Source organism: Microtus oregoni, unplaced genomic scaffold, assembly GCF_018167655.1.
Source record: "Microtus oregoni isolate MIOR12 unplaced genomic scaffold, Mior012 000006F_ref0000085, whole genome shotgun sequence".
Classification (NCBI taxonomy): Eukaryota; Metazoa; Chordata; class Mammalia; order Rodentia; family Cricetidae; genus Microtus; species Microtus oregoni.
The window spans coordinates 25,658,190-25,671,535 of record NW_024543065.1 but is presented as its reverse complement, the minus strand read 5'-3'; the positions used below and the strand labels follow the sequence as shown (position 1 = coordinate 25,671,535).

General features: G+C 45.3%; 1 protein-coding gene and 1 pseudogene across 4 annotated transcripts in view; one reads left to right on the top strand and one right to left on the bottom strand.

Annotated features, from left to right (window-relative positions):
• Positions 1–13,346, bottom strand: part of Fyn (FYN proto-oncogene, Src family tyrosine kinase) — a 202,164-nt gene that overhangs the window by 136,475 nt on the left and 52,343 nt on the right. The window lies entirely within an intron of this gene.
• On the top strand, positions 7,410–8,450 carry LOC121449292 (annotated as a pseudogene).

The window sequence follows — 13,346 nt, the reverse complement described above, 5'->3', positions numbered from 1 at the left end:
GCTATGATTTTCCAGTTAGATTTATCTTAGTAAACAAATGGATAACGTGCCTCCAGGTTTAAGGGAGATTCATCCCACCTTTCAGCTTCAACTCAACTAGCATGAGTTCTGCTGGGCTAAAGCAAGACTTGGGAGTCGGCACTGACACCCTCTGTTGCATGGGGTGCACCCAGGAAGTGCTTTCTAAATCTCCCTAGGTGTGTGTGCATCTTCTGACAAAGGAGAAAGAGGGTGGCTCCGGAGCTCCCTGGATGGGACAGGTGGCACACGGGTACAGGAGATGGTGTGTGGTTCTAGGACAGCGGTTCTCAACCTGGGAATTGTGACCTCTAAGGGAGTCCAGCAACTCTTTCACAGGGTCACCTAAGACCATCAAAAACCACAATTTATAAATTATAAATTGTAATTTATATTACAATTCACAACAGTAGCAAAATTACAATTATGAGGTAGCAACAGAAATAATTTTATGGTTGGAGGTCACCACAACATAAGGGACTGTATATCAAAGGGTCACAGCGTTAGGAAGGCTGTGAACCACTGAGCTAGGGACACCCCAGGGTGGTTTTTGAGATGATAGAGAGGTGGCTCTAAGTAACCTTGACCACAAGAAGAGAGCTTCTTCATTCCTTTCAGGCTCTCAGACTCTAAAACCCAGGGGGCTGCTGCCATGCCTGCAATTTCCTTGAGGTGCCTGAGGTCCTTCCTTCGCCAGAGATACGCGGTCGGTCACAGGCTCAGGTCACTAGAGACACGCAGTCACGGCTTGGGTCTTCTGGTTTTACGGCATTGCTTGCTTGCAAGGATGGATTTCACTTTAACTTAAACTTTGCTGGTTTTCTACTTGAGGTAATGAAGTTTCATTTAAAATTTAAAAAAAATAGCTAATAGAAAGGACTCATCCGAGAGACTACGCGTATGAGTGACAGATGGGGAACCCAGATGACTCGAGTTTGGGGAAACGCAGATACACACAAGCACAGCCCATGATTCAGAGACATCCAGGATTTTGGTTCTAATTGCCAAGCAGGTAGGCAATAATGACTAATTTTATGGCCTTATAAAGAGATAATTCTTTCATTGAAGGTAGTAGTTCTCCCGGCCAGAGACCTGCAACTCAAGGAGAGCAATACTATTTTAGTAAACTGCATTGCGACCTGATTAATGATTGAACGTTGAGGCCCGAAGATTTAGATTAATAGTCAGATGATAATTACAGACCATAAATATGGAGCAGGAAGAGAGAAGCAGAATGCTGCTCTCTCTGCAAGGCTCTAACAAGGGGCCCTTGGCTGTCATTGGGATGTGAGGAGAGGGGTAGGGGAAGCTTCCCTGAGTCACACAGGCCTCGCTGAGAGTACCCAAGGCCACCAGGGGAATTAGATTACAAAAGCAATCTGTCACGGTCTGTGACTTCTTTTGATGTCAGGCTGGTGAGGCTGCTGTGTATTATTTCCACGGCACTCACTGATCAGCCGAATCACTTCCAACTGTCGCCTCCTACATGAGCTGGAAGTCTGAGACATGTTTGTTCGCTCTGATCCATCCCCAGACACCCCAAAATCCTTAATTCTAACCTCTCAAAATGAACATTACATTAACACTCATGACTCCTTCCAAGTGGAGGGCTCAGGAAGTGTCTCTTCCAACAGTGCGAGCGTGCAGAAGCCCAACCCACTTCACACACGCTTTCACATCCCTGTCCCCTACTCAAGCCCACCCCGTGGGTGAAGCCGGGCATGAAGTCCGCAAGGCCTGCTCCCTACTTCAAGAGAAGACGTTCGGTTCAACATATCCTATGCTTCCAAACGTCATGTCGGTTCCCAGCAGACCGCTTTCTGGAGCTGGGATCCCTCCCCTGTGCACGGCTGTTTACTTGTTTTAAAAATATTTCTACAAAGCACCCATTGTTTTCTCCCCAGTGTGCCACAGCATGATACACTGACAAGCTACTGCTTCTGCATGAATAAGAGGGTTTTCCCCAGTGAACAACGGAGTCGCTGGCACTGGGAACGAGTCTGGTCCAGCAGCAAGCGCTGTATGTGGCCAACGTGGCTACGCACGGCCTTCTGTACCCAGTGGGCCCACAAGCAAACAGTCTGCAGTGGCTGACTCTAGAGGCTCCCTTTCAGACATGACACAGAGGGCTGCTTTTTGTGATGTGTGGCTTCGGTTGGGAATTTCTTTAGACTTACTGAGCTGCTAGGACAGGGAATAAATACACTTTAATTTTCAGTCATCAAGTTTAGCTTCAAAAGCAAAGGCTTTAAACATAATATATAGTAGCTGATTTGGTGGTGGGAGTGGTAGTCACACAGCATAGTGTTCAGACCTACGAACAGAAGTGCTGCCAACACTGGACAACACAGGCCAAATTGTTTCTGCACTTCTTATTCTAATGGAATCCAGTTCCGCAAAGGGACTTGTGTTAGAACAAAAGGCAGAATAAAGTTTTTGTCCCATGATTTCTCAGACTGCATCTTTACTGGATATACTTTTGGGGGACTGCCCCATCCCTGACCCCTATAGAAGTCTGTTCTGCTTACAGTGCAGCAGCAGGCCATGTGACTGCAGTTATCTAACATCTGACTAGACAGAAATGAACAACTGACCCAAGAAAGATTTATTCATGGGTGGCTAGGAACCGACAAATAGTGCAGCGTGGCTTAAAATGAAAAAGTTACACCAATCAGATTGCTCTACAAGGAATCTGAAGTTCCAGGCTGATACCGACTAGCTGTGGTTTGCTAAGCCAACAGATAATGCGTCCTTGGGTACTGTGGGGTCCAGTTAGGGCCAAGGTCAAGCAGGGCTCCAGCTGGCCTACAGACTGAAGAATGGAGCAGACAGATAAGGAGACATGGAGAACATGGGGGCTACAGATGCAGCCGTAGACAGTGGGCTTTGTTCTAATGGCTTTCTAGTCCCAAGAGGCTTTCTTACTGATGCAACTAACTCTAAAGAAAGATGAAATCATCAACTTTACAGATAAGCGTAGTCCTCACCCTTTACCAAGGAAACATCTTTGCAACAGGGACTATTGCAGAAAACCACAACCAATCTAAACGCAGAGTTGTGGAGCCCAGTCCCGGCGGGTATCCAACTCCTGTACCTAAGGCTCTGGAAGGACTGAAGAAAAGGGGCAGGAAGGCAGTAAGAGTCAGGGAACCTGGAAGTCTGCTCTGAGAATGTGCCTCCTAGGAATGTCAGAAGCTACAACCATAAAGTCCCAACAACAACACGACTCCCTAAAACGCAGCTGTGCAAGGCCAACACTAGACATGTTAATATCTAATGTTATGAGATGGAGGTGAGGGAGCCAGCAGGCCCCCAGCCTACACAAAGAACTACAGGCAACATAAGACACGTTGAGGGTGGGAGAAACAGTCTTCCCCAGGGAAGGGCACATGAATTAGTTTCCCAATACAAAACAGCTAGCTCTGAAATAGATATACAACTAACATTATATAGACTGATTAGGGTATATTTAGGATAATGTATGTGCTATTAATCAATAATTAATATGAATTATTAATATATCTATCTACAATTAATAAAAAAGAGGCCATGAATTTGAAAGAGCAAAAAGGGATACATGGGAGGGTTTGAAGGGAGAAAATGGAAAGGGGAATGATGTAATTACGTTATAGTATAAAAATACAATAAATATATTTTAAAAGAGCCATAATCTTTTTACCTGGGGTAACTTGATGAGGCCTTTGTTCTGGCAACTGAAAACAAGTTCTGACGGAGACAGTAGCCCACAGGGCTCTCACAGGCTGACAGGCAGCTCTAAGGACTGGAGAGAGACTGCGGAGAGACATGAACTGTGGTGGCAGGAGCTCAGAGACAGCAAACAGACAGGCTTGTAGCTAAGCTGGTTGGCGTGAGAAAGGAAGTAGAGCGGTCAGCGCTGTGTCTCCAGGAGTATGGGAAGGGCCTTCAGGAGAGCAGGGTTCTGACTTCCTAGCAGGAGGGGGCGGGGCCAGGCCCCTGGGAGGGGAAGGCAGCACAGACAGCTGCTGGGGCTGTGAACTCAGGTCCTCAAGGTTGCGCAATGAAATGAATACTTCACTGACTGAGTCATCTCTACAGCTTCAAGAATGTGTCTTTCTTTATTTTTTTAATTTTAGAGGATAACAGTAAGTAGAAATGCCTGCATTTGGGGTAGAAAATATTTCTGTAACTATAACTAGTTGCTGGCCCAGGAAGAACATTTGAGGAAAGAAGAATAAGTATGTGACTCCCTTGGTGGGTGGGAAAGGGGGGTGCTATCTGGTGCATGAAGACAGCTGCTGGCTTTCCAGGTAGCCCAGTTGGCCAGCAATGGTAGTTTCAAAACCACATACCAAAAAAAAAAAGAAAGAAAGAAAAGAAACCTTTGTTTTAAGAATCTTCTTAGTAAGTGGACAGTGCTCAAAAGTATATAAAAGGAACTGCATGGAACTGAACTTGCCCAAGAACAGCTTTTTTTTTTAGTTTTAAAATAATTTTAATTATAAACTATAATAATTTATAATATAGAAGATGTACTTTGGGAAATCAAACATACAAAGTTTGTGCATAAGCATGAACATGAGTGCATGAATGTTTTTATATGACTGAAGTTAGTTATATCATTAAAACTGCAAAATGTTTCATTTAATCACACTGGTAATGATAAAATACAGAATGTACAAAAGGAAATTAGAAAACAACAACAACAAAGACAAAGATTACAACAATATAAAGGGATTTAGGAGAACTGTAAGTCAAACAAGAAGCAAGGCTGGACAAGGGGTCAGAGCTGCGACACTGGCTGCACTTCCAGAGGATCTGGGTTCAGTTCCCAGCACTCACATAGTGCCTCACAACTACCTGAAACTCTAGGTCCACGGGATTCAATACCCTCTTCTGATCTTTTCAGGCACCAAGTCATGGTCTGTTTTCATTTCCAAGAACAGCTTTCTCAAGAGCTTCCTGGATCCTCAGATGGACGGGCTTGGGGCAAAAGTGAATGAGTGAGAAGCAGAACAGTTGCAACCAGCGCTGTGTCTCCCAGAGTATGTAAGCAGCTTCTGAGAAAGCTCTGCAACCATCAGTTTGTAAGAGGTGTTTGAGAGAGCAGGGTTACTACTGGGCCAACAGGAGGGGAAGGTGCCAGGCCACTGGGAGGAGGCAGCACAGATGGCCATGGATGCTTCAGGGGAGTAGAGCAGAAATGCCCAAGGCAAAAACCTGGGACTCTTTCGTCTAAATGAATGTGTTAATGGCTCCCGGGGAGCGGTATGAGAGGGCTTAGCACATATGCCTCCTCTACTGTACTGGCTGTAAATAACCCATGTGCTTGTCTGTGCCATCTGCTTGGTGTGCATTTTGTGGAACTGGGGAGAGGAAAAGGAGGCAGAGAAAGAATGGTTACTAATACTTAAGTTGATACTCTGAAAAATCAAACAAGCTTACGCAGCTAGAGTATTATTATTATTTAAAGTGGTTAATTAACCCAGAAATGTTCCTTTTTCTTTTTCTATGGGGTGTGGGGGCAGGGCAGTTTCCTAAAGGTCAGAGAGCAGTCACAGACAAAATGAGGCTAAAAGACAAACCTTCTGTTACTGGATTTCACACGTCTTGAATTAATCACACATAACCAATCTCGGCTATTTCTTCATCCGGACACAAGAGCTGTGTGTCACTAGCTTTCCTCAGAGTAATATTTTACAATTATCTCTAAAATATCATGTTAAGATAAAAGACACTCTGAACACATACGATGTTTTTGTAGAGGAGTCACACCCTCCACAAGTGCCGACTGCACGTGACTGGATACTGACTGCCTTCACACGCACTACTGTGAGACTGCTCACCCATATTTTAGTTCCTCACAACTATGGAACGTAAACGATCCATCCACCAACACAGCTACCGAGGGAGCATTCACTCCACTGTACGCTTCTCACGCTAATCAGAAGGCACCTGCCTTCAAGAGTGCTTTAATCCCACAAACTTAATGAGCTGCAAGGAATTTCCAAAGGTGGATCTGGACTTCCAAGATAAATACTTGGTGTCTGCCCTCTTATAGATGTGCAACTCCCTGTCACTTCGTGATCTGAGAGACTGTATAGACTGGGTGTGAGCCTATGGCTGGTTAAGAAATTTAACCTTGACAGCAGGGCGAGTTTCATTTAAGCCTGTGTCTCACCTTGATGGGATCCCCAGAAACAACCGAGGTTGAGTCCCAATACAATGTGTCCCCAGGGTAGCTCAAAGGCTCTGATGTCTGATGGCTTTCCCTTCAGATGGGCAGAGGGGTGAGGACAGTTATTAAGAGCTGAATGCAGGCTACTTATACCCCGCACATTGTGATGAGTGATAAGTTCTAAATGAGACTCCTCGCCTCTCCAGACCAGAGTTCTGTCATCTAGAAAACAGTCAGAACCTAACCCTGTAACCTAACCCTGTCTCACAGGAGTCCCAAGAAGCCTCAGGGGCTCAGTGAGGTCTTCACATGGTAAGCTCGCAATGCGTATCACTGGGACCATCATTGTGTGGGTGCAAGAACCGACTTGGATCCCAGGATCCCAGAGGGAAGGAGGTCTTCCTTGAAGCCCAAACAAGCATGAGGATGGGTAAGGAGTCCTACTGCTAAGTTCCCGTGATAGAAGTGTCAAAAAACTGTCCTAGTGAGACAGGGGCTGAAGCGGCGTGCACGCCACCCGAAAGCACCTCTAGCAAGCCCTCAATGCTCGTCCTCACCAACAATGGGTGCCTCGCTGCCATCCTCACGGCTTAGTTCCGTAAGAGACTGAGCAACACTTGCTGTAAGACGCTTAGGGGAAATTCCTTATCACACACTTCAAACACCATTCTTAGGAAAGACTTCAAAAATAGGTCAAAACAGCTAGGTGTGGTGGTACCCGTCTTTGACCCCAGCACCTAGGAGGTAGAGGCAGGTGGATCTCTGTGAGTTTGTGTCTACAGAGTGAGCTCCAGTGAGGGAGGGCAACCTGATAAGACAGTGCCTCTAAATAAATAAATAAATAAATAAACAAACAAACAAATAAATAAAATGGTGACGGGGAACTAAAACTGAACCACTCCCTGCTCTCGGACAGGCCCTTCCCATACTCAGGAGACACAGCAGCGCTGCCCAGCTCTGCTCCCTTCCTCAGGCCAACCAGCTTAGCCCCAAGCCTGTCTGTTTGCTGGTCTCTGAGCTCCTGCCACCCGCCGTCTCTCTCCAGTCCTTAGTGCTGTGGGTCAGCCTGTGAGAGCCCTGTGGGCTGCTGTCTCGGTTTTCAGTTGCCAGAACAAAGGCCTCATCAAGTTACTCCAGGTAAAAAGATTACTGCTCTTTTAAAAATACATTTATTGTATTTTTATACTATAATGTAATTATATCTTTTCCCCTTCGATTTTCTCCCTTTAATCCTCCCAATAACTTTACCTGTGGCCACTACACCATTTGGCAAGGAAATCATTGACCTTGTCTTGGACTGAACTCTCAAGCTGGCTGACCAGTGCACGGAGGTCTTCAGGGCTTCTTAGTTTTCCAGAGCTCTGGTGGGGGAACTGGCTCTGGGTCCACCTCCCTGCTGAGGGAGTGGCTCCCGGCTGAAAGAAGTCCAAGCTGGAGCTCTCCATTTGCCCCGCCCTCTAGGTTTCCACTGCTCAAGCTGAGCTCTGCAATTCCATTCTTACCACCCATACCTCCCTGGGGCACTATGATTGTACCTTCGTGGCAGACAAGGAGACCATCTATGACAGCTGTCACAGAAACCTTGACGCTGAACACCCAACTTACACTAACTGCCTTATTAGCTAGACTCTGTCTTCCATTACTGATTCCCTCAGATTTGATGGAGCCTTGAGTCTGACAGAATTCTAGACCAACCTGGTGCCCTACCCTCCCATCCACTTTCCTCTGGCCACAGATGCCCCTGTCATTTCTGCTGAAAATGCCTACCATGAGCAGTTTTCTGTAGCAGTGACCACCAATGCCTGCTTTGAGTCAGTCAACCAAATGGTGAAATGTGACTCTTGCCGTGATAAATGTATGGCTTGTTGCCTGTTGCACCATGGTGATGTGGTTCCCAGAGATGTCAGTGCTGCCACTGCCACCATCAAGACCAAGCACAGCATCCAGTCTGTGGCCTGTTGTCCCACTGGTTTCAAGGTTGGCACTGACAACCAGCCTCCCACTGTGGTACTTGGTGGAGACCTGGTAAAGGTCCAGAGAGCTGTGTGCATGCCAGGCAGCACCACAGCCATTGCTATGTCCTAAGCTTGCCTAGATCACAAGTTGGACCTGAGGTACGCCAAGTGTACCTTTGAGTATTGGTTTGTGGGTGAGGGTGTGGAGGAGGGAGAGATCTCTGAGGCCTGGGAGGACATGGCTGCCCTAGAAGGATGATGAGGAAGGTGGTGTGGATTCTGTTGGAGGAGAGGGTGAGGAAGAAGGAGAGGAATACTAATCCATTTTTTTCAGCCCCTGGATCATGTCAAACTCCCAGAACTTCAGGTTCAGCATTAGCTGACAGGCATTGATGCTTCTAATTATATTCATTTTGTGATCATGTGTATCTTTTCCATGCGTTCCTGTAAGGTTTCTTCCAAGATGTCTCAAAGTAAAAGCTTTAAGACAAAGAAAACAGAAAGAAAAATCTAGAAAGATTCAGAGTGGATGCCTGTCTCAGAAGGTTACACTCGGGGACTACGAGACCGCCCTCCCCATTCTCCCGGGAGCAATGGTTGTGTGGACTGGCTTCAGTGGCAGCCTCCTCCAGCCAATTAAACTGCCTGAACACTTCCCAAATAACAAAGACAACAGTCATATTACTGACTATGACTGCATGATAAGCAGCAGATTTGAACAATGAGTTCGGAGGAACTAAAACATTCAGAATTTTAAACTGTCTAAAATACTACACTTAACTTCAGTCTAAGAAAACTTTTGTTGAAAATAAATAACACAATAAAACCATGTCAAAAAAGAAGAGGAGGAAGAGGAAAGACTTGGGAAACCACTCCCTTTTATTGCTGAATAATGAGATCTATACATTTGTTCTGTACAAAGCGTGGCGTATGTTTAATATAGTCCCACTTCTATAAAGTATGTAGCAAGACACAAACACTAGACATTTCTAGATGCTGGAATTTCAGGAAAGGAGTTTTATCCCTTTCCCATCACTGAAATTTCCTACAATGTAATCAATTTCCTACAAGATGATAACAGTGTTTATTATCTTAAGTGTCATCAAGAGCGTGTGACATCTTTATCTCACAGCATCGCCTAGGTTCACAAGCTGGGTACCACTATCCTTGCACATGTAAAAGCAGGCCATTCACACATGAGCAGTGGGGAGCTGGAACTCACGATTGCTATGCTACTGCTGTACTGCACATGTAGCTGGTGAAGGGGGGAATCCCAACATTTATAAAACACCAACACTACCTCGCCAAGTGGCAAGCTAAATGGAGACAATATACTTGTTTTAACCTTGTAATATTTATATTAGTTATTCTTTAAATACCTTTGATGTTGCTGTATTTTCACAACTATAGCATCTATTTGAAAACAAACAGAAATTAATCAAATTAAAGAAATGCCATTAAATTCTAAGGGTAAATCTTTGCTAAGAAAGATTCACTACTGATCTGAAATATAATCACAGTTACAATGTTAAAACCAACTCCATTTAAGGTAGTGAACACATTCACACATTTGCTTACAGTAACAAGTCAGGAGCTGTAATAGACAACCTTTCTTTAACTCGAACATGACTGAGAAGGAAATAGACACAGCAACAGAAAAGCTTCCTTTAGGAGGAATACAATTAAAACTCAAAGAACAGGTACTCCAGAGATCACGTGGAGGTCGTGACTTCTGAGTAAAAGCTTCCATTCACTGGTACAGAAGCTTGCTGCTATATCCTAGAACTCAGCACAGTGCCAACTACATGATCAGAACAAAAACTAAAAATAAATTTGCTGAATGAACAGCAGCACCATATACAAATTATTAAGATACAGTTACACAACTGAATAGGATTTTTTTAAAATAGGAAGATCTAGATGATTCAGAAATTAATGTTTTATGTTGTTGTTTTTTGTTTTTTTTTTTAATGGGGCCAGGTGCCTCAAGAGTAACAGAACTATGCTGTCTGCTGAGGTGTGGTCTTTACTTTTTTATCTTTGTTTTTTAATGCAGTGTGCTAGATATCTCTGAATTTTTTTTCAAATGACTACAGGACCTGGAAAAGCTGCTATCGATGCACAACATACTGCTATTGATCTCTTTATGTAAATATCTATCTACCTGGATATACTGTTTGAAGTTTTGAAAACATTAGCTGTGCTATCAGCGTTGGAAAAGTATCCCGGTTTACTGTGTTGAGTTGGCATTGTCCATAAATTAACAGCCATACTGATCTAGAAACATTCATTTTTCCCATTTTTAAAGGGTTGGTACGCTGTACTAAACATGCCAGGTCTTGTCTACATGGGTCTACATTACAAGATTACAGAAACTAATATTCTTTAAATAATGAAAATTTGTAATGTAAAACTATATTCAACAACCAAGAATCCACGATGCTTCATTAACTGTTGAAAATCGCTTGTAAACTAACCTACAGACTTTAAGGCCCACGAAGGAAATCCTGTGTCCCTGGCAGCAGATTCTCAGGGCAAAGGATAGGGTTTGGACAATTTCTATCTTTTTCTCTGCATTTTTCAATACTGTTTAGATTTACAAACAAACGAACAGTACCCATATACTTGCTATTCAGCTGACAGTGTTCCTGTTCTTGAAGTATTTGTTCAACCATTCGAGCTTTGGAGGGAACAGTATCAAGGTTCAGCTGACAACGAGGACAAACTTCAGACAACATCTTCCTGCTTTCTCAAATACCGTGTGAATGAAGCACTCTTTTCTGTGAGTTACTCCTGTATACATGCCTCTGACATGCATTTTACAACAGCAGCACAGATGCGCCCCGTTACCACACAGCTATTAAACCAGCCTTGACACCCTGTACCGAACCGCTCCGAGTGTGGCCTTCTTCATGTCCTGGCTGACCGTCACAGCCCAAGGATGACCTCCCGGGTTCTGTATCTAAATGTATTCACCATTGATCGTCTCCATCTGTCAGCTCCACACACAAAGACCTCAACTCACTGGACAAAGAAACAGTGCTCTTCTCGAAGGCTGGGTGAGTCTGAAAGTAGACGGCCTGTACGAATTAATAACCCGTGCTTTCTTACCATTCTTCTCTTTCAGTCTAAGGGGAAATGCGAGCACTGCCTGATAAACAAACGCTAAGTGTCCCTTTTCAGAGTCCATCAAGAGCAATGTGTGTCCTTCGCTGGGGTGCTAGCCTGGTTCCTACAGTGCTGGGCTGCAATTCTGGCCAGCTTCAGGCTGGCCTCCGAAACCTTGCATCCATGCACGTGTGCCCTGAAGAATCAGCCAACTGTGAGAAGGGCAGCGAGAACACAGAGGGCCTGATGACTGGCAAGTGGCCCACTCTGGGTGCTATTTATCTGAATTACTGAAGTGTGATGAAATTTACTCATGCCGGGCTGAAGCACGGAGTTCACCATGCTGAGAATAAGCTTTGTGCTTTCAATCCTGCTCAGAGATGGCAAGGTGGAGGCTAAGAGAAACAGAGAACTATTATGGCTACACATGGTCCTTCTAGCTCCTAGGTGCGGCCTCAGTCCAGCAAGAATGGGGGTTCCTGAGGACAGCGGTAGCTGGTGCCCAAGACGCAAACCATTCCATATGCTTGAGGCATAAGAGCATGGGGTTAATCTGATTCAACTGACTATGGCCTTGATATAAATACCTTTTCTTTTTCCTTTTTTCTTTCTTTGTTGTTTTTTTTTTTTTTTTGAGATAGGGTATTACTTTGTAGCCTAGGATCTCCTGAACTAAGGGGCACAGGCTCCTCTACTTTGTCTTTCTTTCTGAAAGGTATGTTGGCATATGATAATAACCCCAAGTTATGAGTGCAAGGTTACCTTTCCACTGGAAGTGACGGATCTTTGTAATCGTGTTTGATTGATGTCAGAACCACTCATTTACAAGATGCTGGTGGACCTCTAACCCGCCCTGTCTGATTCCCAGCCTGCAGACACAGAGTCCTGGCTGTAGGCTGCCTCGGGGGTCTGGCTCTGTCTCAGGCATGGGACCTGACCCCAAGCCCTGCTGCTGTGCCACCGCTGACTAGCTTCCTCTGATGCTGCTGGCATGTGCCTGCCCTACAAGAACTGTCTACTTGTGAGCTGCAGCCATTTCCTAAGGGATAAAACAGCAAATAAACAACACAGACCATGACCTCAAGCTGTCAGGCTGCTGGGGTTTTGTTTTGTTTTTACAAACTGTGGCATTTCTGCAGTTCTGATTTACAAGTATCACTTGACCCTTACTTTCCTCTTTTCCCATTTCTTTAACTGCCTAACTCAGTCCCCCGGACCTCCCCATTGGTGCCCACCACACCCTGCTCAGATCCCGGTTCTAGGGTTCATTCAGTCCCACGGACGTCCCCAATGGAGCCCACCACACCCCATTAGGACCCTGACTCTAGGGTTCACTCAGTCCCATGGACCTCCCCATAACAGCCCACCACACCCCGCTCAGATCCCGGTTCTAGGGTTCACTCAGTCCCACAAACCTCCCCAGAGCAGCCCACCACACCCTGCTCGGACCCCGGCTCTAGGGTTCACTGAGTCCCACAGACATCCCCATTGGAGCCCACCACACTCCTCTCAGACCCCAGCTCTCAGGTTCATCAAGCTTCGAAAATGTATTCTTACAAAGTTCACCAGCAACCAACCTCTGACCTTTAAGACTAAATGACTTCCTTCACCAGCTTGACTATGACCCTCTCTCACAGAGGCCCCGAAACTGAGAGCAAGTCAAGTGTTCCTTCTCTCTTGCCGCCTGAGTCCCCTCCACCCAGCCTTGCCTGAGCAATCCTGAAGAGAAGTAAAATGAAACTTCCCAAGGAGCCGGTAAAATCCAGTACCCTCCATAAACATGGGGTATCTGTATGGACACAGCCGCCTCACTTCTTTTTTTATTGTTCATGTCATTTGAACTCTTATTCCAACGTACAATCTGGACTCAGAGTCTCCAACTAGATCACCAACTGTTGTCTCGTGACAGCGCCTGATCCTGAAAATTCCTTCCTCTCCAACCACCTCTAAAGCACAGCTCTTGACCCACTTTCTCCAGGACCTTCACGATAGTAAACAGAGCTTCACAGTGCGGTAAGCCTGAAGCAGATTTCAGTTACACACATACACACGTGCGCGCGCGCGCACACACACACACACACACACACACACACACCTTCACCACAGCA